The sequence below is a fragment of the Eriocheir sinensis genome, unplaced genomic scaffold (assembly GCF_024679095.1).
Source record: "Eriocheir sinensis breed Jianghai 21 unplaced genomic scaffold, ASM2467909v1 Scaffold689, whole genome shotgun sequence".
NCBI classification, from domain to species: Eukaryota; Metazoa; Arthropoda; class Malacostraca; order Decapoda; family Varunidae; genus Eriocheir; species Eriocheir sinensis.
Genome location: NW_026112041.1, coordinates 14,368 through 35,668, shown reverse-complemented (window position 1 = coordinate 35,668; position 21,301 = coordinate 14,368). Strand labels below are relative to the sequence as shown.

The window sequence follows — 21,301 nt, the reverse complement described above, 5'->3', positions numbered from 1 at the left end:
GTGGCCCGTCAAAACTTATGCGCCGCGGGACGGATTGGGAGGGCGGCGGTGGGGGGGCAGTATGCCCACCATCTGATGACACGCCTGACACTTGTAAACAGATTGAATACTAGGTCATATTGGAATAGACTACAAGAGTATGCGTTAGGGACTTTCCTTACTTTCGTGACTAGGGATTTTTCTAGGGACTTTTTGGAAGGCCATTTTTTCAGTGATATGGGCTCCCCGCCCCCCCCCCCAAATACCCCGGTTCCCCACAGGTCCCCAGGCTTGTCTTGGGGGGTAGGGGGGCTGGGGTGGTGGAGGGGGTGGAGTGGTAATTCTTAAGATTTACCGAAATGGATCGCAAAGATCATGTTTTTGTTGTTGTTGTTAATTACATCAGATCGTGACATTCATCTTGGAAAGGATAATTTTATCACAAGTTCCTGTGTGTACATATGTGAAGATCTAGCAATACTGATTACTTGGTTTTATTTCAGCCACACATAAGTAACTAAATAATGCTGAAACTTACGAAGCCAAGCCATTGAGCCTTACTTACCGCACGGCACAGTGCCCTGACCATGGGTCGTTATCAGCATCATGAGTGGAAAAGCTGTAGCCAGAACTTTGGACTAAAGAGTCCCCTGCGTCCCCGCTGTACCTGTAATTCATATATATATAGATATATATATATATATATATATATATATATATATATATATATATATATATATATACAGAGAGAGAGAGAGAGAGAGAGAGAGAGAGAGAGAGAGAGAGAGAGAGAGAGAGAGAGAGAGAGAGAGAGAGAGAGAGAGAGAGAGAGAGAGAGAGAGAGAGAGAGAGAGAGAGAGAGAGAGTGTCTGTGTACGTGTTGGCTTAGGTGCTGAGTGCTGATAATAACAAAATATTTAAGGCATTCATGACGAACTAGACATTTTGAGATATCGAACTGAATGGCTACAATGACATGGGAGAGATGTGCGCTGCGTGTCTATGAACTCTGGCTGTTAACTGAATCATTCTGAGGGTTGGCCTGATTTAGGACAAGAGATTGGAAAAATATTTAAAGGACATAAAACTTTTTTTTCACATAAAACAGTGATTTTCACACACAAAAAAAATCGCTGTTTCTGCTAGATATTTACATATGTGTTCCAAATACGACACTTTCACCAGATCCCTGTTGGAAAAATCCTGGCAGCGGTGTTTCAGCGGTCTGTCTACTAATTATTGAATTAGAAGTCAAAAGATACAGGCGAGTGGTGCCGGGAGTGACGGAAATCTGCATATTGCATCCGCGGCATAAAATTGTTCCGCTCTTCACTTGACTGATACTTAAATTATTCGAAACTGAAATCACGTGACACAGATAAGAAGACCAGAATACCGCTGTCAGTCTGGCTCACCCGTGGACAGACAAGACATGAAAGCAGCGCTAAAATGTCACAAATTATGACCATTTTAGTTAGCTCTGTCCACAGAACTCCCGGGCCTTTTTTTGTTTTCTCTGAACGTTATTCTTATTTGCTATTTATGTACCCCAGCTGTGTACATATCCTTCCTCATGAATATAGACTACTGCTGCTATTATTACTACTACTACTGATACTATTACTACTACTATTACTACAATTACTACTACTACTACGTCTCCTGCTACAACTATACTAATACTGTTACTTCTGCTACTACTACTACTACTACTACTACTACTACTACTACTACTACTACTACTACTACTATTACAACTATCACTACGTCTACTTCTACTACTACTACTACTACTGCTACTACTACTACTACACTACTACTACAACGACTTTGTAAAAGCTCTCCCGTAAGATCTTGGCTCACCTGTCAACAGTGAGGTTGTACTTGGTGCTTGGAGGGCCGATGTAGAAAAAGCCGTACTTTGCGTACCGTTTTTCGTCGTCCCAATCCGCCATGTCGATGCGCAGTTCCTGAAGGGCCGCTGATGTCAGTCCGTGCAGCAGGTCCAGGCCCAGCCAGAACTCCCCCTCGAGATGGCCGAAACCCAACTCATATTCTACAAAGCTGCGGTTAAACTCTTCCCGGACCGTGAGGTTTGTGCGTCTCTGAAACACCGTCCAGCCCCCTCCGTCAGTCGTTTGGTCGCAGTACACTGCCGCGCGGCGTTAGGGCTGCCCAGGGAAGGGGTACACGTGGCGAAGGCCCTTGCCGCTGTCCCCGCCGTCCAGCAGGTCCTTGCAGTGACGCGGTCGGTTGTCGTAGTGACGCACGACTTGACGCACCTCCTGCAGCAGCTCTCTCGCCTCCTGCATGGTCAGGCAAAGGGTTGGTCTATTACTGCGAGTAGGTCACTAACGGAAATAGAAAGTAACAGTCGCTAATGCCATTGTTTTATGTGTGATTTGACTGCGTAGCTTGCTGGGGTTTGGGCATCATATTTGATGGGTTTACTTTATATTATTTGACTGGATTAAGTTACGTTACTTCGTAGTCAGGTTACATTACTTGGTGGTGTATAGTTACATTACACGAAAGAAGCTGTATTTCTTTGCGGAATAAACTATTACCTGCACCAGCGAGTTTGGCGGCGTTGGGCGCTGCACGGAGGCCGGTGTACAGCTGTCCAGGGCTTCGGCCACACACGCCTCGCTGAACCCCGTGGCGACGAGAAGGCTGGACACTACGGACTTACCGAGGAGCACATTGCTCGTGTCGCCCTCTGCAACAGAGGCGGGAGTGCTGGCTGGCTCCACCGCGGCCACGACAACGACCATGGCCGCGAAGCTCAGCAATAAAAAAAAAATCATGAAGAGTAATGTTCTGCTGCCAAGAGATGTATTTTCCAAGACGTATCTGCCAGGCAGCAGGTTGAGTTGCCTTGCCGAGTTACTCTGCTGGACTGCCGGGGATCAGTGGGCGTCGGCTTATAAAGCCTTGCCCACCCCCCTCTTCTTCTTCATAACAATGACGCACCCAGAGTTCAGTGTGTGTGAGTGTGTGTGTGTGTGTGTGTGTGTGTGTGTGTGTGTGTGTGTGTGTGTGTGTGTGTGTGTGTGTGTGAATATGAGAGAGAGAGAGAGAGAGAGAGAGAGAGAGAGAGAGAGAGAGAGAGAGAGAGAGAGTTGTGATGCAAATTTCTTCTTTTTCTCGGTGTATTTATATCCAGTTTGTTTGGTTGGTTCTTTTTTTTCAAATGTAGCTGATGTTTACAGAGGTTGTAGTAGCAGCATTAATCGTAGTAGTAGTAAGAGTAGTAGTAATATAAGTAAAAGTAGTTGAAGTAGTAATAGCATTATTATTATTATTATTATTATTATTAGTAGTAGTAGTAGTAGTAGTAGTAGTAGTAGTAGTAGTAGTAGCATCAGCAGCAGCAGCAGTAGTAGTAGTAGTAATAGTAGTAGTAGTAGTATGCCAGCCCTGTGTGAACTGTAAGAGAGGTGGAGATTGTCGAAACTCAAACCCTCAACGGCAGGATGTGGAAAATGTTGAGTAACCAGAAGTGGTGCTGGGTGGACAGGCCAATGAAGGCGCTGGAGATGATCAGGTGGAGGGGGGTGCAGGTGGCGAGAGACAAGGGCAAGGTGACCAGGGTGAGGACGCCTCGCGCGAGCTCCGTTTCTGGCAGAGGTGGACACTCGAGGAGACAGAGGAGTGGGTGCGAGACGCTTACAATCATGTGGTAACGTTTTCTCCCAATAACGTATTTGAGGCCCCGAGATGTAACGCCACCAAAACCTTGATAGAGGAGAAAACCTACCTCATTAGAGCGTACAACAGCTCCACGCAAATCGCCTCCTACGCCTTAAAGATTCTGGCCATACTACCGCACCTCATATGCCAACGGACTCACAAAAAGTAGAAACAATCTGAGGACGTGAAGGCGGTACAAAGAAGAATGGAGCTGTGGAGGAAAGGGGACGTCCGGAAGCTACTTGACGAGGCTAAAACACTGCAGGAGAGACTAGGCAGACGTAACAGTCGCAAGAAGGACAGTAACGACAGGGCTAGAAACTTTGCTGACAAGATGAGACAAGGCAAAGTGGCCATAGCAACTAGATCACTGTCAATAGAAGATGAGGCAGCGGGAGTCCTTCCCATGACGGAAGAGACACGCCAGATCCTCAAGGACAAGCATCCAGATGCTAGACCTGCACACCCAGAAATGAAGTTCCTTGGGGACTACACCCCACCGCATCGAGTTGTCTTCGACCATATCAGCGGTGACGTGATCTGGAGGCACGCCCTTCACACGCAGGGAGCGGCTGGACCATCAGGCTTGGATGCCAAGGGGTGGAAACACCTCCTCAGTAAGAACATCTTTGGTAATCCAGCTGTGGATCTTCGCGACGCAATAGCCGCCCTAGCAAGAAAATTGGCGTCAGAGAATTGCCAACACCTCGAGCCTTTGATGGCCTGCCGGCTCATCCCGCTGGATAAAAAACCAGGCTGTCGCCCCATCGGGATGGGGGAGGTGCTCAGGAGGATCATAGGCAAGGCTGTCATGGAGGTGGTGAAGGACGACGTGAGGAAGGCGGTGGGAAACCTCCAAGTGTGTGCGGGTCAGCAGGCTGGGTGTGAAGCTGCCATTCACGCCGTCAGGAAAATGTTCAAAGACCCAGAATGCGAGGCGGTGCTGATGGTGGACGCTGCAAATGCGTTCAACAACATCAATAGGGAAACAGCACTGCACAACATCAAAATCAAGTGCCCTATATTCGCCCAATATATTGAAAATACATACAAGGAACCTGCCAGACTGTTCATCAGCAGTCATAATGACCAACGACTTGGAGACCCGGTGGCCATACAATCCTCAGAGGGCACCACCCAGGGGGACCCAGTGGCCATGGCAATGTTTGCCCTGGGAATGATGAAGCTGCAGGACATCATCCGCCATGAAAACACCAACGTCAAACAGGTGGCGTATGCGGATGACATCACCGGGGTAGAAAAGTCTGCAGACCTCAGGAAATGGTGGGACCTCGTCAATGAACACGGCCCTAAAATAGGGTACCATCCCAACGCCACGAAGTCTGTGGTGATTGTAAAACCAGAGGCATACGATCGGGCCAAAACAGCATTCCAGGGCAGTAACGTGAAACTGTCAGTGACTGGAGAAAGACACCTCGGGGCAGCCATTGGAACAGCTGAATACAGACCCGAATACGTGAAAACAGCTGTAAAGCGCTGGGAGTCCGAACTGCAGAGGCTGAGCGAGATCGCCAAAACAGAACCGCAGGCAGCCTACGCAGCATTTACGTACGGTGTCAAGCATAAATGGAACTACCTCATGAGGACAGTTCCTGATGTTGCTCCGTTACTAAAACCTCTGGAAGATGCTATCAGAAACACCTTCATACCGGCGATAGCAAATGGGAGATGTCCCAGTGACCAGGAGAGAAGATTGCTGGAGTTGCCGCCAAGAATGGGTGGGCTCGGCATCACCAGCCCGCAAAATCTGGCTGAGTCTGAATTCGGGAGCTCTATCCGAATCACAGCCTCCTTGACCGGATATATTACCAATCAAAATGAAAGGGGAGAAGACAACCCTCAAGATATTAGGTCACTAAGGAATGAAATCTCCATAAACAGAGAAGGAAAACAGAGACACTCTGAGTGACCTAATGAGAGAACTCCCAGAAGACACAAGGAGGAAGACAGATATTGCACAGGAAGTGGGCGCTTCAAACTGGCTAACCACACTACCTATCAGGGCAAAAGGCTTCAACTTAAACAAAAAAGAATTTACTGATGCCCTTGCCCTCAGGTATGGCTGGCCAGTGGATGGGCTCCCAAACATGTGTAACTGTGGCTCACCCTTCAACCAAAATCATGCCATGACATGCAAGAGAGGAGGTTTCGTCTGCATGAGACATGATGAAGTAAGAGACGTAACAGCTCAGATGCTGAAAGAAGTCTGCCACGACGTGACTGTGGAACCCATGCTGCTCCCTCTGCAAGGCGAACACCTCGCCAGACGCACCGCTAATGTTTCGAACGAAGCACGAGTGGATGTTAGCGCCAGAGGGTTTTGGACTCGTGGACAAAGGGCATATTTGGACATAAGGATCTTTGATCCCATGGCCCATGGCCACAGAGACCTGACCTTTGATGCAGCCCACAGAAGAAACGAACAAGAGAAGAACAGAGCATATGAAGAAAGAATACAGAATGTGGACCAGAGCTCCTTCACCCCAGTAGTATTCACGACGGCAGGAGGGATGGGACCAAGGGCGCAGAGCTTCTACGCAAGACTCGCCGAAACACTGGCGGATAAGAAACAACAGCCAAGAAGCAGTGTGGTCGCCTGGATGAGATGCAGGCTGTCCTTCTCCCTCCTGAGGTCAGCCTTGGTCTGCCTGAGAGGAACCAGGTCACCTGCACCCAAAACTACCCGCATTGCTGACCTGGACTTTGAGGCGACGGTGGTTGATAGTCGTATCAACCACAAGCTCTGTTAGCTTAAAAATAAAATGTTTAGTAAAGTTTGTAATATTAAATAAAGATGGTTGTCGGCCACAGTCATTGGCGGGGTGGGGCCAATGAATTGCTTTGTGAAAGGATATGAGAGAATATACCGCTCACAACGCAACTCTAATAGATGGAGGCCCGTAGTAGTGGTAAAAAGAAAAAAAAAGTAGTAGTAGTAGTAGTAGTAGTAGTAGTAGTAGTAGTAGTAGTAGTAGTAGTAGTAGTAGTAGTAGTAGTAGGAACAGTAGAAGCAGTAGTAGTAGTAGTAGTAGTAGTAGTAGTAGTAGTAGTAGTAGTAGTAGTAGTAGTAGTAGTAGTAGTACTAGTAGAAGCAGTAGTAGTAGTAGTAGTAGTAGTAGTAGTAGTAATAGTAGTTGTAGTAGTAGTAGTAGTAGTAGTAGTTGTTGTAGTAGTAGCAGTAGTAGTAGAAATAGTAGTAGTAGTAATAGTAATAGACCGTCGATGCCCCGCCCTGACCTCTGACCGAGCAGTTAATGGGCTGGGACGGAGGGTTGCCAGCGACAAGAGAGGCTCGCCTCACACCTCCCAAACTGGCGGTTCTGTAGCTACGTATATTTAATTTATTATTTGTATTTAGTTCAATTTAGCCTTGAAAGACAGTCAACCCGCAGACAACTGCATACGGTGCGGTGGGGCGGTGTTGTTGTTGGGTATAGTCGAATCGGTGTTATCAATATTTTCATTTATATTTCATATCCACCAGAAAAAAGCAAATATATACTTAGCGTAATGAAATGATTGATATGGAAACATATGTTAACGTAAAGGAAAGAAACGGAGCCAGCCACAGCGCCTTTGCAGCTTAAATTTTGTCATATAAATCAATTAATCATTTCCTACACCTTGATATAGGCTACAACGTTTATTTAGAGACACTATTATTATTATTGTTATAATTATTATTATTATTTTTGTCATTGTTATTATTATTAGCGTTGCCATTGTTGTTATTGCTAGTATTATTAGTATTAGTATAATATTCTTGTCATTATTATTATTATTCATATTACTTGTGTTCATCCTATCACTGCTATTAAAACTACTGCTTACATTATTATTGACGTTAGTGTCATTAATATAATTTTAATACTTTGTTTACTTCTGTTCTGATGCAATTACAATTATTACACTCTCTCTCTCTCTCTCTCTCTCTCTCTCTCTCTCTCTCTCTCTCTCTCTCTTCTCCCCCACCCCTCTCACACTCTCTACGCCCCTACCCCCGGCCCCCGCGCTCCCCCCCCCGCACCACCCGCCCCTGGGTTACGCTACCCTCTGTAACCTCGATGCCATGCTGACACTAACAAATTTCTCCACATCGGACTGATAATATCTCCATCCCTCTCTCTCTCTCTCTCTCTCTCTCTCACCCTTTGAAAACAATGTGTCAGCCTATTATATTAATTATAATCCTATCTATATATCTATCAATATCGCTAAATTAATAGGAATATTAATATTAGTGTCATTTCACAGTAGATATCACTACTACTTCCAATCGTAATCAATAATCAGTCATTATTACTACATGTACTACCAATATTCCTGTTGTCATTAATATCAATATCTATAATTTTATAAATGCCTGACCCTCCAAACCAAAGAAGATGCTGCGTTTGTACAAAAGAAGATCACAGATGTATAAATTGTGCATGTGTTAAGGAGAAAAGACGCTGTACGAACTGTAAGAAGAGCGACAGGTGCCAATATCCCCTGGGCAGGGATCAGAGCAGGGAGGATAACGATGAGGGCCGCCGGGGGAGGAGTGAGCGGGGGGAGGGGGTGTCGGAGGGAGCTGCTGCACAACCGCCACCTCCATATCCCTCTCAACCGGTACCACCCCTTCCATTGGCACCTCCAATGTTGCCACTACCAACACCACTACCACCACCCCCTCATCACTCTTCCTCTTCGACTGGACAGGGCGCGGCGGAGGTCGGGGGAAGCTTTGCTTGGAAGGGGCTAGCGGAGGGGGAAGCAGCGAGGTGGGTGGATGACACATACCTTGAAGTTGTTGTGTGGTCTGCTAGTAATCTTTTTGAACCACCCAGATGTGGAGCCACGACATTTATCATCAAAGAAATTGCCACCCTGTTAAATAACTACATCCAGAACACACCACTGGCGCCCCTATCCCTGAAAATTGTATTCACTCTCCCCATCTCTTCCTCCAAAAAGCACACCCAAAAACCAAACAAGCCGAAAATATCGAGGCATTAAGAAGGCGAGTTGCCTTGTGGCAAACTAACGAGTTAGATGCCCTCCTTGGAGAAGCCAGAGCCATACAGGAGAGGCTCCCCGAACCCCAACAAAACAAAACCTCCACAGAAGACAGGGTCCGGAAGTTTGTAGACAAAATGCGACAAGGCAATGTTGCGTCTGCAACACGAGCCTTGTCAGAAAAATCCACACGGGGTGTGCTTCCACTCACCAGGGACACGATCAATCAACTCAAGGAAAAACATCCTCCACCGAGTGACCTGAAGGGACTGAGACTGGCAGGATGTCACCAACCACCGAATCCAGTTATATAGGAAAGGATAACAGGAGAGATGGTGTGGAAGAAGCCCCTCCAGACTCGTGGCAGCTCGGGGCCCTCAGGACTTGATGCACGGGGATGGCGAAGCTTGCTGAGCAGCGCCAACTTTGGCAGTGCAGCTGGTGACTTGCGCAACACCATTGCAGCACTGGCAAGAAAACTCGCCTCCTCCAGCTGCCACTATGTGGACGCCCTGACGGCATGCCGCCTCATTCCCCTGGACAAGAGGCCGGGATGCAGGCCTATAGGAGTCGGAGAAGTCCTGCGGCGCATCGTAGGCAAATGCATCATGGCTGTCGTCAAAGAAGATGTGAGAATGGCAGCAGGGAACCTCCAAGTTTGTGCGGGGCAGCAGGCAGGAGGAGAAGCAGCAGTCCATGCCATGCGGGAGATATTCGACCACGTGGAGTGCGAAGCAGTGCTTCTTGTTGACGCCAAAAATGCCTTCAACACAATAAATAGAAAGACTATGATACACAACATTAAAACCAAGTGCCCTAGCTTAGCTATGTATGTCGAAAACACCTATACATACCCGACCGACTTATACATAAATTGCCACAGTGGAAAAGTGAAAGTGTTAAAATCATCTGAGGGAACAACACAAGGTGATCCAATAGCCATGGCTATGTACGCCCTGGGCCTATCAGTCCTCCAAAATGAAATCGCGTTCGCAGAAACACGGGTGAAACAGGTGGCTTATGCGGATGACCTCTCAGGTGCTGGTAAAATCTCAGACTTAAAAGGGTGGTGGGACACTGTGAACACCGCCGGCCCTGAGATAGGATACATCCCTAACGCCACCAAGTCTGTTCTTATTGTCAAACCTGAACATTATGATCATGCCGCAGAAACTTTTAGAGGAAGTGGCGTCATTGTGACAAAAGACGGACAACGACACTTAGGTGCAGTGATCGGGACAGAGGTATATAAGAAGGAGTACGTGGGAGACAAAGTAGCTGAATGGGTGAAGGAAATAGAAGCTTTGTCTGCCATTGCCAAGACTGAGCCACACGCTGCCTATTCAGCGTACACCCACGGCATCCAACATCGGTGGACGTTCCTGATGCGCACCATCCCCGGCATCAGTCCACTCCTCCGACCACTGGAAAATGCCGTCAAGAATGTATTCTTGCCGGCGCTGGTGAAATCTCATGCTTTGGGGGAGGAGGAGAGGGATATGCTAGCACTTCCCCCAAGACTGGGTGGGATGGGGATCACCAACGCTGAGAAGCTGGCTGATAAGGAGAACCAAAACTCCATCAGCCTTACCAGGTCACCCATCAACAAGATCATCGCTCAGGAGGCAGAGGGCGAGATAGACCAAACAGAAATAAGAGATATTAAAAGAAAAATCTTAGAAGAAAGGCAACAGGCCCTAAAAGACGAGCTGGACCGTCTTACACACCACCTGTCCACAGAAATGGGTAGAAAAATACACACAGCACAGGAGGCAGGCGCCTCTAACTGGCTAACGTCATTACCAATCAGAGCAAAGGGCTTCAGCCTCAACAAACAAGAATTTGTCGACGCCATTGCTCTGAGATATGGCTGGCCGATTGAGGGACTGCCTGATCTCTGTGCATGTGGATCACCAAATGATGTCACCCACACAATGACATGTAAAAAAGGAGGCTTCGTCTGTATTCGATACGATGAAGTGAGGGATCTGACAGCCAGCATGCTCGGGGAGGTATGCCAAGACGTCACTACCGAGTCGGCACTGCTTCCCCTGGACGGCGAACACCTTCGGTACAGGACAGCCAATACCTCACAGGAGGCACGGGTTGATGTAAGTGCCCGCGGATTCTGGGTGCGCGGACAGCGGGCGTTCATGGACATCCGCATATTCGACCCGATGGCTGCCTGTCACTATGAGCTGCCCCTGCAAGCCGCCCACCACAGGAACGAGCAGGAGAAGACAAGGGCATACGGTGAAAGAATCCAACATATGGATCAGGGCAGCTTCACCCCCCTCGTCTTCACCACATCCGGCGGGATGGGTCCCAGGGCCCAATGCTTCTACGCACGCCTCGCGGAACTAAACTCAGAAAAGAAGCATCAACCAAGGAGCCACGTTGTCGCCTGGATGAGGTGTCGCCTCTCGTTCTCCCTGCTCAGGTCGGCCATCCGATGTCTCAGGGGCACCAGACACTCTTGCCCAAAAGCCACCAACATCTCCAATATGGACTATGAAGCCACATTGGTGGAGAGTGACATTAGGGTTGGTCGGGAGTGACTTGAGTAGGGAAGGAAAGGGGGATCTGGACGTAATAGGTGATAGGTGATTTAGTGTCAGGTAGTATTAGCGATATGGTTGGATGCCACAGTCATTAGCGAACAGAGTTGGGGGTAATGACCTCCAAGCTATGGAGCCCTCCATGATTATGTGTCGGGAAAATAAACATGGGTGGAGGTATCATTTACGTAGTTGTAGTAGTAGTAGTAGTAGAGTGACTTGAGTAGGGAAGGAAAGGGGGATCTGGACGTAATAAATGATAGGTGATTTAGTGCTAGGGAGTATTAGTGATATGGTTGGATGCCACAGTCATTAGCGAACAGAGTTGGGGCTAATGACCTCCAAGCTATAGAGCCCTCCATGATTATGTGTCGGGAAAATAAACATGGGTGGAGTTATCATTGATGTAGTAGTAGTAGTAGTAGTAGGAATAGTAGAAGCAGTAAAGTAGTAGTAGTAGTAGTAGTAGTAGGAACAGTAGAAGCGGAAGTAGTGTAGTAATTGTAGTAGTTGTCGTATTATTATTATTATTATTATTATTATTATTATTATTATTAGTAGTAGTAGTAGTAGTAGTAGTAGTAGTAGTAGTAGTAGTAGTAGTAGTAGTAGTAGTAGTAGTAGTAGTAGTAGGAACAGTAGAAGCAGTAGAGTAGTAGTAGTAGTAGTAGTAGTAGTAGTAGTAGTAGTAGTAGTCGTTGTAGTAGTTGTCGTAGTATTACTATTAGTATTAGTAGTAGTAGTAGTAGTAGTAGTAGTAGTAGTAGTAATAGTAGTAGTAGTAGGAACAGTAGAAGCAGTAGTGTAGTAGTAGTAGTAGTAACAGTAGTAGTAGTAGTAGTAGTAGTAGTAGTAGTAGGAACAGTAGAAGCGGAAGTAGTGTAGTAGTTGTCGTAGTAGTAATAGTAGTAGTAGTAGTAGTAGTAGTATATAGTAGTAGTTATATATCCACCGTTCTCTTCATTGTGCGGCGACAATAAAGAAATTTGCATTATCACTGTGCGGTGATGATACACACAGCCAATTGAAAATGACAACAATTATAATTAATGTTTCGATGGAGGAAGGCAGTGTGGAAGAGTTGCGCTGAGTGTTGTTTTATGAGCATGGCTGTTATATAATCAGGTCAGACAAGAGACAGCCCAGAGTCTTTGGAACGAGAGAACCAAAAAATTAACAAGTCATTCCCGTTTGCGAAAGGTTTGAATTCGGTCCTCTTAAACTCTAATAAACATGACAATAAATCTGACGCGCCTGCAGCTTGCCAGGACGCACTGCCTTTCATCTTCCCTGTCAACCCGTACTCTTGATTAGCTCTCTAGGAGGATAAAAAATGAGCCCCGGGGGGGCAGCATGAGTCGAGCAAGATGGCACCGCTATAGAAACATTCCTGCGCCATATCAAGCTTGGGTCGACCACCATGTCCCATCAAGAAAGCCTTCCGGCGTCAAGGGCCGAGCGTTAAAATAATGAAATAGGAAATATTTAGAACAGATGTGAGGAGAGTTCGCTCCAAGTACGAAAGCCAACAACAAGTAATTACTGCAAGGAAATTGCATGGTCTCCATGGTATGCAGTCAGGGGCAGAGCGAGGCAAGGTGAGTGAGCTAATTTTCCTCTGTAATGTCACTGGGTGACTGGGAGGGAAAGATTTACATGGATTGCATATTCAGACCACACAGACCCTGTGGTTCACACTAGGTGGCTTGACCTGCCTGAAACTCAAAGAAATGATCACAAAGACTTTGCATTTCTACTTTAGTGAATATCAAGGTAAAGGAAGTGGCGGTCGAGTTTGTTTATATATTAATAATTAGTGTTGCAATCGACCTCTGATCAGGCTGCGACTTTGTTCCATTCGACTTATGCTACAATGTTGGTGAAGAAAAACTGGTGCTGTTTGAATTACTTGTTTGCACTTTGAGAATATGTTCAGGAGTGCTTTGCTGATCTGATGTCTTGCCTCTTTAAGAATACGCAGGGATATTTTATCCGGGCCGGGCGTTTTGTTTACTTTAATGTTATCGATAATTTTTACTATATCACTTTCTACAATGTCGCTAATACTACTCACGGATGTGTCATCAATATATCTAGAGGATTCCGGTTGCCTATCGGATAAGATTTCTCCTGTAAAAATGGAGGCAAAAAAATCATTCAATATATTAGCGATTTCTTTATCATCATTCGTGGATTCGCCATTTACAGTTGCTATTGGGGGTGGGAACTTTTTTATTTCCTACGTAGGCAAAATATTCTTCAGGATTTATTTTGCTGGTGCTTGCAATATGAAGCTCTTGGTTTCTTTTATTGAGACATATGATTATCTTTGTTTCTCGGCGTAATCTTTGGGATTCAATTTTGTCTGTTTCATTATTTATAATAAAGTATTTGCGATGCGCTCGATTTCTATTCTCAATTTGGCGTTTCAGTTGATTGTTCCACCACTTAGGCTTCCAGTTGGCTGTTGGTCGTCTTTTACGGAATGGTACGCATAAATTCACGGCTCTACTTAAGTTTCTGTGAATGTTTCCCAAGCTTTATTTGTAACTGAGGCTGCAGAAATTTCGCTCCTGTCTGCATTCGCTAGTAAATTTCTTAGTTTGTCAAAATCCGCACGTCGGTAATCAAAATTTTTGTCTTCACTCGTTTTCATGTCCTCATTGATTTTTATTATAATCATTGGATAATCGCTGTCGCTGAATTCTGTACCAACATTGAGATCCTTAACTAGGCTTTCTTTAGTTGTGAGAACAAGATCGAGGATGTTATTTTCGCGAGTTGGTTTATGCACATGCTGATAAAACACACTTTCTAATAAGTTACTGTATAGATCGTGACCTGAGTGTATATTTAACGTGTCTCCCCAACTTTTTACTGGTAAGTTAAAGTCTCCCATAATTACAGCTTCAAATTGATTGCATGTTAGAAATTTGTTCGACAGTTTTCTGTCTATTTACATTGCTTGGTTTGGAGGTCTATAAATAATGCCAATAACTAATTTACTTGAACGGTTTTTAATTTCTACGAAAACGATGTCTATATTATTTATTCTTTTTACTTTAATAACATGTTGATTTAAACCAGCACGAGTATACATGATGACGCCACCACCAACTCTGTTTTCTCTGTCGCAAAGAAAAATTGGATAGCCGGGTAAGCTAAACTTCGCAAGGTGGAGGAAGAGGAGGAGGAGGAGGAGGAGGAGGAGGAGGAACACAAAGAAACACAAAGGAAGAACAAACAACAGCAGACCTGCTGGTCCTTATGAGGCTGTTTGTGACAAGCTACACTAACTATCTAATCAAAGGTGGAAGATGAAGGACAGCAAAGGCGAAGGCTCCTCCCCACCCCCCCATCCCTCCAGCCAAAGCTGGCAGGAAAGGAAAAAGAACCATGCAGCATGGAAAAACTGCATGGAATTTATGTAGGAAAGAGGAAAGAACTACCATTACTGCTACCACTAACCGGGCGATAAAAACGGACAAGGACACCAGTATTAGAAAGAACTTAACGTTATTACGACAATGAGTAATATCTTAGTTGCTGGTTGGATTCAAAATACTTGTCTAATCTATTCTTGAAGGCCGTAACTGTTGTACTATCAACGACATCACAAGGTAGAGAGTTCCAAACATTAACAACTCGATTGAAGAAGAAGTATTTAGCTTCGTGCAACGAGAATCTTTTACCACTTATCTTCAAATTGTGATTTCTTCTTGTTCTATTTGATCGATCAATTGTAAAGTAATCTTCCGCATTAATATCACTGACACTGACATGCTGAATAAATTTACTTCTTCATATGTTCATAAGATAAATTTCTCAACCTAGGAATCATCTTTGTTACTCTTCGTTGAACCCGTTCCAACTTTTCTATGTCTTTTCTGTAATAGGGAGACCAAAACTGTACACAATACTCTAGACGGGGTCGAACCAACGAATTATATAGTTTAAAATTACTCTTACGATTTATTATTAAAGACTCGTCCGATGAAGCCAACCAATTTGTTTGCAGTTTTAACTACCTCTGAACAATGCTGACCGAGCTTTAAATCGCTTGATATAGTGATTCCAAGATCCTTTTCTTTACTTACTGCAGAAAGTTGTTAGCCATTCATTACGTACCGAACGCGATCTAGATCTGATTGTAAAGCTTCTTCGTCGAGTGTCGCAGTTACTTTACTAGCAATTTTTGTGTCATCAGCAAATTTTGATACTTTGCAAGTGAGCCCATCATCGATATCATTAACATAAATTAAGAAGAGCATGGGGCCAAGCACTGATCCTTGAGGTACGCCGCTTTTGACATCGAGCCAGTTAGATGTAACACCGTTTAGAACTACTCTCTGTTTCCGTTCAGAGAGCCAGTCCACAAGCCAAATGTGAATGTTACCCGAGATACCGTGCGCCAACAGTTTGCTGAGCAATCTTTGGTAGGGGACCTTATCAAATGCCTTTTGAAAATCCAAATGCGTTTTGAAAATCCATATGCCTTTTGAAAATCCAAAGGAGGAGGAGGAGGAGGAGGAGGAGGAGGATAGGAAGGAAGAGTTGATGGAGGAAAACAAAGATGGAGGAAGGGAGGAAAGAAGAATGAAGATAAAAAAATGACGAAATGAAAAGAGGAGGAAGGAAGGAGGAACGAAGGAATGGAGGAAAGAGGAAAATGGTAAATCAGGATTAGGAAGAATAGGAGGAGGAGGAGGAGGAGGGAAGGAGAAAATATGAAGAGGAGAAGAATTGCTGAAGAGGTCAAACGAGATGGATATTGGCGGCTCGCTTTCCCTCGTTGTTGTTGTTAATATTTACTCCCTAGCGGAAGCACGGGCTATGGGGAAGCCCGTCTGAGAAGTCTTGCTAGATGGATTGTCTTACGGTGGCGGATATGAATGTACGAGATTTGCGATCTCCGTGTCAGGAGTGCTGGCCACACGTTCAGCAGCCAGCTGCCGAGCCATGACTTCGTCTAAAGAGGCAGGTAGACCGGGGAGATGAAGGAGCTCTGTTACTGGGCATTCAAGAATGTAATGGATCAGCGGGTCCTGTTGCGGGTCGAGGCAGAGAGGGCAGGGGTCAGGTTCTCTATTGCTAATTTCAGCGAGTGTTGGAAATCCGAGGCGAAGGCGGCGCATCCAAGTTATTATGGCGGTCGGAGTGAAAGGTGGGACGTTGAGAGGCTGGTAGTTGGTAGCGGTCCTATACCAGGAGGCTGAGCTGGATCCTTGGTTAATGAGGTCTTGGTGATGGCTGCGGGTGAGATTGGCTGCGGCGGTGTTGAGTGTTCGCTGAGTTATGGCCCAGCTCGGCGCCATATTCAGAGTGATGTTAGACAAGGTCCGTGCAAGGTTGGCCGCCTGGTCCGCCTTCTCGTTCCCTGCCAGTCCGACATGACTTGGTATCCAGTGCAGTAAAATATGCTTGCCCTGGGATGCAAGTCCCCCAGCTTGTAGGAAGATAAATATGTTAGGAGTCGTTTATTGTCAGTGATACTGCCACTTTGGAGCACCTGGAGGGCGGATAATGAGTAAGAGTTTATGACAATGTTGGTGTGAGGCTGGTGTGTGGCGTGGAATAGTGCCCCGAGTATGGCTGCCAATTCGGCTTGTAGGATTGATATCCCTTGGGAGAGACGCCTGAGCTCGCTATGTTCTTTGTAGGTGAAGACTGCTCCTACAGAGCCGTCGTCACCAACAGAGCCATCTGTATAGTAAAAGGCTGTGGAAGGGACATCTAAAGAGTCAAGTGTGTGTACAGCCTCCTGGCGAAGCAGAGCGGGAAATGAGGGTCTGCGCGGCACTCCGCTTGGTAGTGCGAATTCCAAGGTCGGAGGTGTCCAAGGTGGTGGAGAAGTGTACTGCGGGTGGGGAAGGTCTTGGTAGTCAAGTACGAGGGCTTGTGAACTTAGGCACTGTATAGTCACAACAGCGTCGTGCACCCAGTCTCCATCAGCTGCTTCGTTATGTGCCTGCCGTAAGGCCTGAACCAGCTGGGTGGAAATGGATAAATCGGGAGGAGTTCGTATTAGTTTCGCTGCAGTGCACGCCGTCCTGGCCAATAGTCGGTGTTGGAGAGAAGGGAGGCCGCTCTCTGCCCGAAGGTTTGCAACACGACACCGGTTAGGTGCGCCCATTATGATGCGCAAAGCATCGTTTTGGGCAACCTCGAGCTTAGTCAGGAGCTGAGGGGTGAGGGAGCAAAGGCATGGTGCACTGTAGTCGATAACAGATCGTATGGCATGGAAGTAGAAGGCCCGCAATATTCGGTATGAGGTCCCAGCACTGCGACTTGATAGCGCCCGTAGAATGTTAATACGGGCTGCGGCTCTCTCACGCAGGTAGCACACATGCGTCGCAAAGCTGAGGCGGCTGTTCAGCTATACACGCCCAGGTATTGGTAGGCGGTAGTGAAGGCAAGCTGATTGCCACCGAAAGAGAGCGCCCTTTCAGGTTGTCGTCGCCCGAACACCATGACTCTGGTCCTGTTGATGTTGATCCTTAGCCCAAGCTCAGCACACTTCTCCCCTAGACGTGCGAGGGCTAAAGGTGCCTGTTCCAAGCAATCCCACCTCTGAAACAAGAGAGCGAGATCGTCTACATAGCAGAGCAGCTTGACACCTCGACCGTAATCAGCGTCCATTAGGCTCTCCATCAGGACGTTGAAAAGAAAGGGATGCAGAATGTTGCCTTGAGGAGTGCCCTGAGCTTGGTGGTGTACAGTTGACACTTTTCCTTGAAAACGGACGCTCGCTCATCGACCTTGGAAGAAGTCCCTTACCCACGAGAGCAGCCTCCCCCCGACACCCTTGCGTGCAAGGGCTGTCAGAATACCTAGGGGGCTCGCAAGCTCGAAGGCTTTATCCAAGTCGATGAAAATAGCCATGCCGTGTCCTGGCTTTCTCACTCTCTCTCTCTCTCTCTCTCTCTCTCTCTCTCTCTCTCTCTCTCTCTCTCTCTCTCTATATATATATATATATATATATATATATATATATATATATATATATATATATATATATATATATATATATATATATATATATCTATATATATATATATATATATATATATATATATATATATATATATATATATATATATATATATATATATATATAATTTTTCTGCGTCCAGTATTATTGCAAGCGCAGGGATCCCATACAGCTTCAGGATTCGGGTTAGATCGCTCGGGTAAATTTATTATTTTTTATACATACATGCATTGATACATATATATACGTACATTGTACAGTTTAGAAGTTTGTTGGTAGCATATAAATACAACATACTTCTGAGAAATTTAAATAATCTTAAAAGTAGTAATTTTATGTTACTTGTGCGAACATTACTTTTAAAATCGTGTTTATTTCTGTAATTTGGACTGCAAAAAATTACCCTCGAAACAACACTGCTTACTTTAGAACTACATGTTCTGATAAAAAAGTAATATACTGGCAAGGAAAAAAAAAAGTTATATTCATATAACATGTATAATCTTCGTTTATACAGGCTGCTGCTGTAATACATATTTTTACAAGATACATGGAAACTGGGTCAGGTAATTTATGACTAAAATAAAAATTAACTAGATGATTTAGATTAGTTACTGTTAACAACAATACAATGAAACTGGTTTACCTCAAATTTATGCGTCTGTTCTTACGTGCAAATTCATCAAGGACTTCATAATCAAAATTTGTGTCACAATAGACAAAGTAATGCCAGTCCATTTAACGACTTTCACTCATTACGTTCATAAGTTATGTTTTAAGCAATTTAAGGGCACTAAAGGATCGCTCATTCGTGTAAGTGCAAACAGGTAGGGTTAGAAAAATTGCAATATGGTCTAAAATTTTGAATATGTGCCCAATTTTTTGGCACATGCCACTGTCTCAACAACTTGCTTTGACCTCTCATGAGATTCACGACGCTTCCAATAACTCTGCCCCCGTATATATTCATCTTCAACGAGATCTACATCGCCATCGATAAATTTTCCATAAAACTCAACTGCCTCCTTCAGTTCATTTCCCAACAAAAAACTCCTAATGTGTTTAGATGCAAACCTTTCCCTGAGTTGTGCTATACCAGTGTCCAAAAATTGAAGAAAAGTAGCTATTCGATACTACTCCTATGGAGTTGCTGTTGGAGGGTTAGCATTAATTAGGTTTCTGATGACCACTGATTGTTCAAGGCTTCTGGATGATATCTCCGTACCTTTCCTCAGCTTGGGCAAAAAGTTGGTTGAACTTATTTCCATCACGATAGGACTGAAATGCATCTATGCAGCTCTGTGTAGCTACACTTCCAAGAGCACCCAACATTTCTTGTTGTGACCCCTGCAGCGTGCGATGATGTCACGAGAAATGCCGACCGAAACACCCTCTTTGTCATTCACGCGGGGACGAATGACGGAAAGACAACCCGTTCTGAGGAACTGCTTGAGAAATACCGCCGCATGATCAAGCAGTATAAACGTAAAACGGATGCCAGTAACATCATATTCTCAGGAATCCTCCCGAGGGTCGGTGCCGAATCTAGCTTTTACAGTAAGGCCTTCTGCATAAACAGCAGATTTCAGTCCCTTTGCTCACAAGAAAACGTCCAGTTCGCTAACTTGTGGAACAATTTTTACTACGATTCAGACTTGTTCCTTCCTGATGACATCCACTTAAACCCTGTTGGAGCAGCCCGTTTCGGGAGGCTGCTCTGTGACCAAGTGGCTCTTCGAAAGCCAAAAAAACGCGAAGGCGAGAACACCAGCAGCTCCACCATAAGGGTGCACTCAACCCGCAAAACCCCCGACTCGAATCACATTAAAGCTTGCTATGTAAACGCTCGTAGCCTACGTAACAAATTTGAAGACTTAGAAGTCCTCGCAGCTACAAATCATTATCACATCATCGGAGTCACAGAATCTTGGATAAACACTTCAAATAGAGATTTCATTGTGGAATATAGATTACCGGGTTATACCATCTTTAGTCATGAAAGAGAGAACAGACAGGGTGGAGGCGTTAACTTTTATATCCACAACTCTCTCCATCCAGTATCCGTGAAAACAGATCTTATAATCAATGTAGAATCGGTCTTCATTGAAATTAAAAATAAATCTCGTAAAATAGTAATTGGACTTATCTACAGACCGCCAAGGCAGACTCTTGATATCGACCCGCATTAAGTGAATTATTATTAGAAACAAGTAGCAGTTGCGAGGCAGTAATTGTTGGGGACTTTAACTTGCCAGTGAAAAGATGGGGTGAACCGTTGAACTGTCATACAGGGCTCGACCTGTACACAAATTTACTAGAAAGTGATTTGCATCAACACGTTCAAGAACCGACTCGGGAAAATAATATACTTGACCTTATCTTTTCAACGACAGCTGATCTAGTTAACGAAGTAAATGTTGGTCCAATTTTCAGTTCCAGCGATCACCGAACAATCACATTCAGCATCAATATGAAAGAAAGTAAAGTAACTCCTAGTAAAGAAAAGGTGCCTGATTATCAGAGAGCGAATTTCTTAGGACTCCGATCAATTCTAAATAATTCTGACTTGACTGAAATCTCGGCGGAAACAGATATTGATAAATCTTGGGGGGCCTTCACCACAATATTGAACAATGCCATAAGCATATGCGTACCCTATCGTAACAGACGTTCAGCTTTTAAGTGTTAAGTGGCGTGCTCATCGTAGAGAGTGACATTTTACGCACAATTGAAAAGATTAAAGTAAGCAAAGCTCCTGGTCCAGACAAAATTACCCTTAGGGTCTTAAAAGAAATCAAACATCAAATTTGTAAACCGCTCTCCATCATATTCAATAAATCTTTAACAGCTGGAAAAGTTCCGTCGGATTGGAAACTTGCAAATGTCACACCAATTTTCAAAAAGGTGGACAAGTCTCATCCAGGAAACTATCGACCAATTAGCCTGACATCGATTGTTTGTAAGTTAATGGAGACTATCATTCGCGACAATATGGTGAAACTCTTCGAAGAAAATAATATAATAAATAATTCGCAACATGGCTTCCGTAGTAAACGTTCGT

At 45.0% G+C, this 21,301-nt stretch overlaps 1 pseudogene; it reads right to left on the bottom strand.

The window, feature by feature from the left end:
- Positions 1-540: 540 nt before the first annotated feature.
- Positions 541-2,906, bottom strand: LOC126993847 (ficolin-2-like; annotated as a pseudogene).
- Between the last annotated feature and the right edge of the window lie 18,395 nt (positions 2,907-21,301).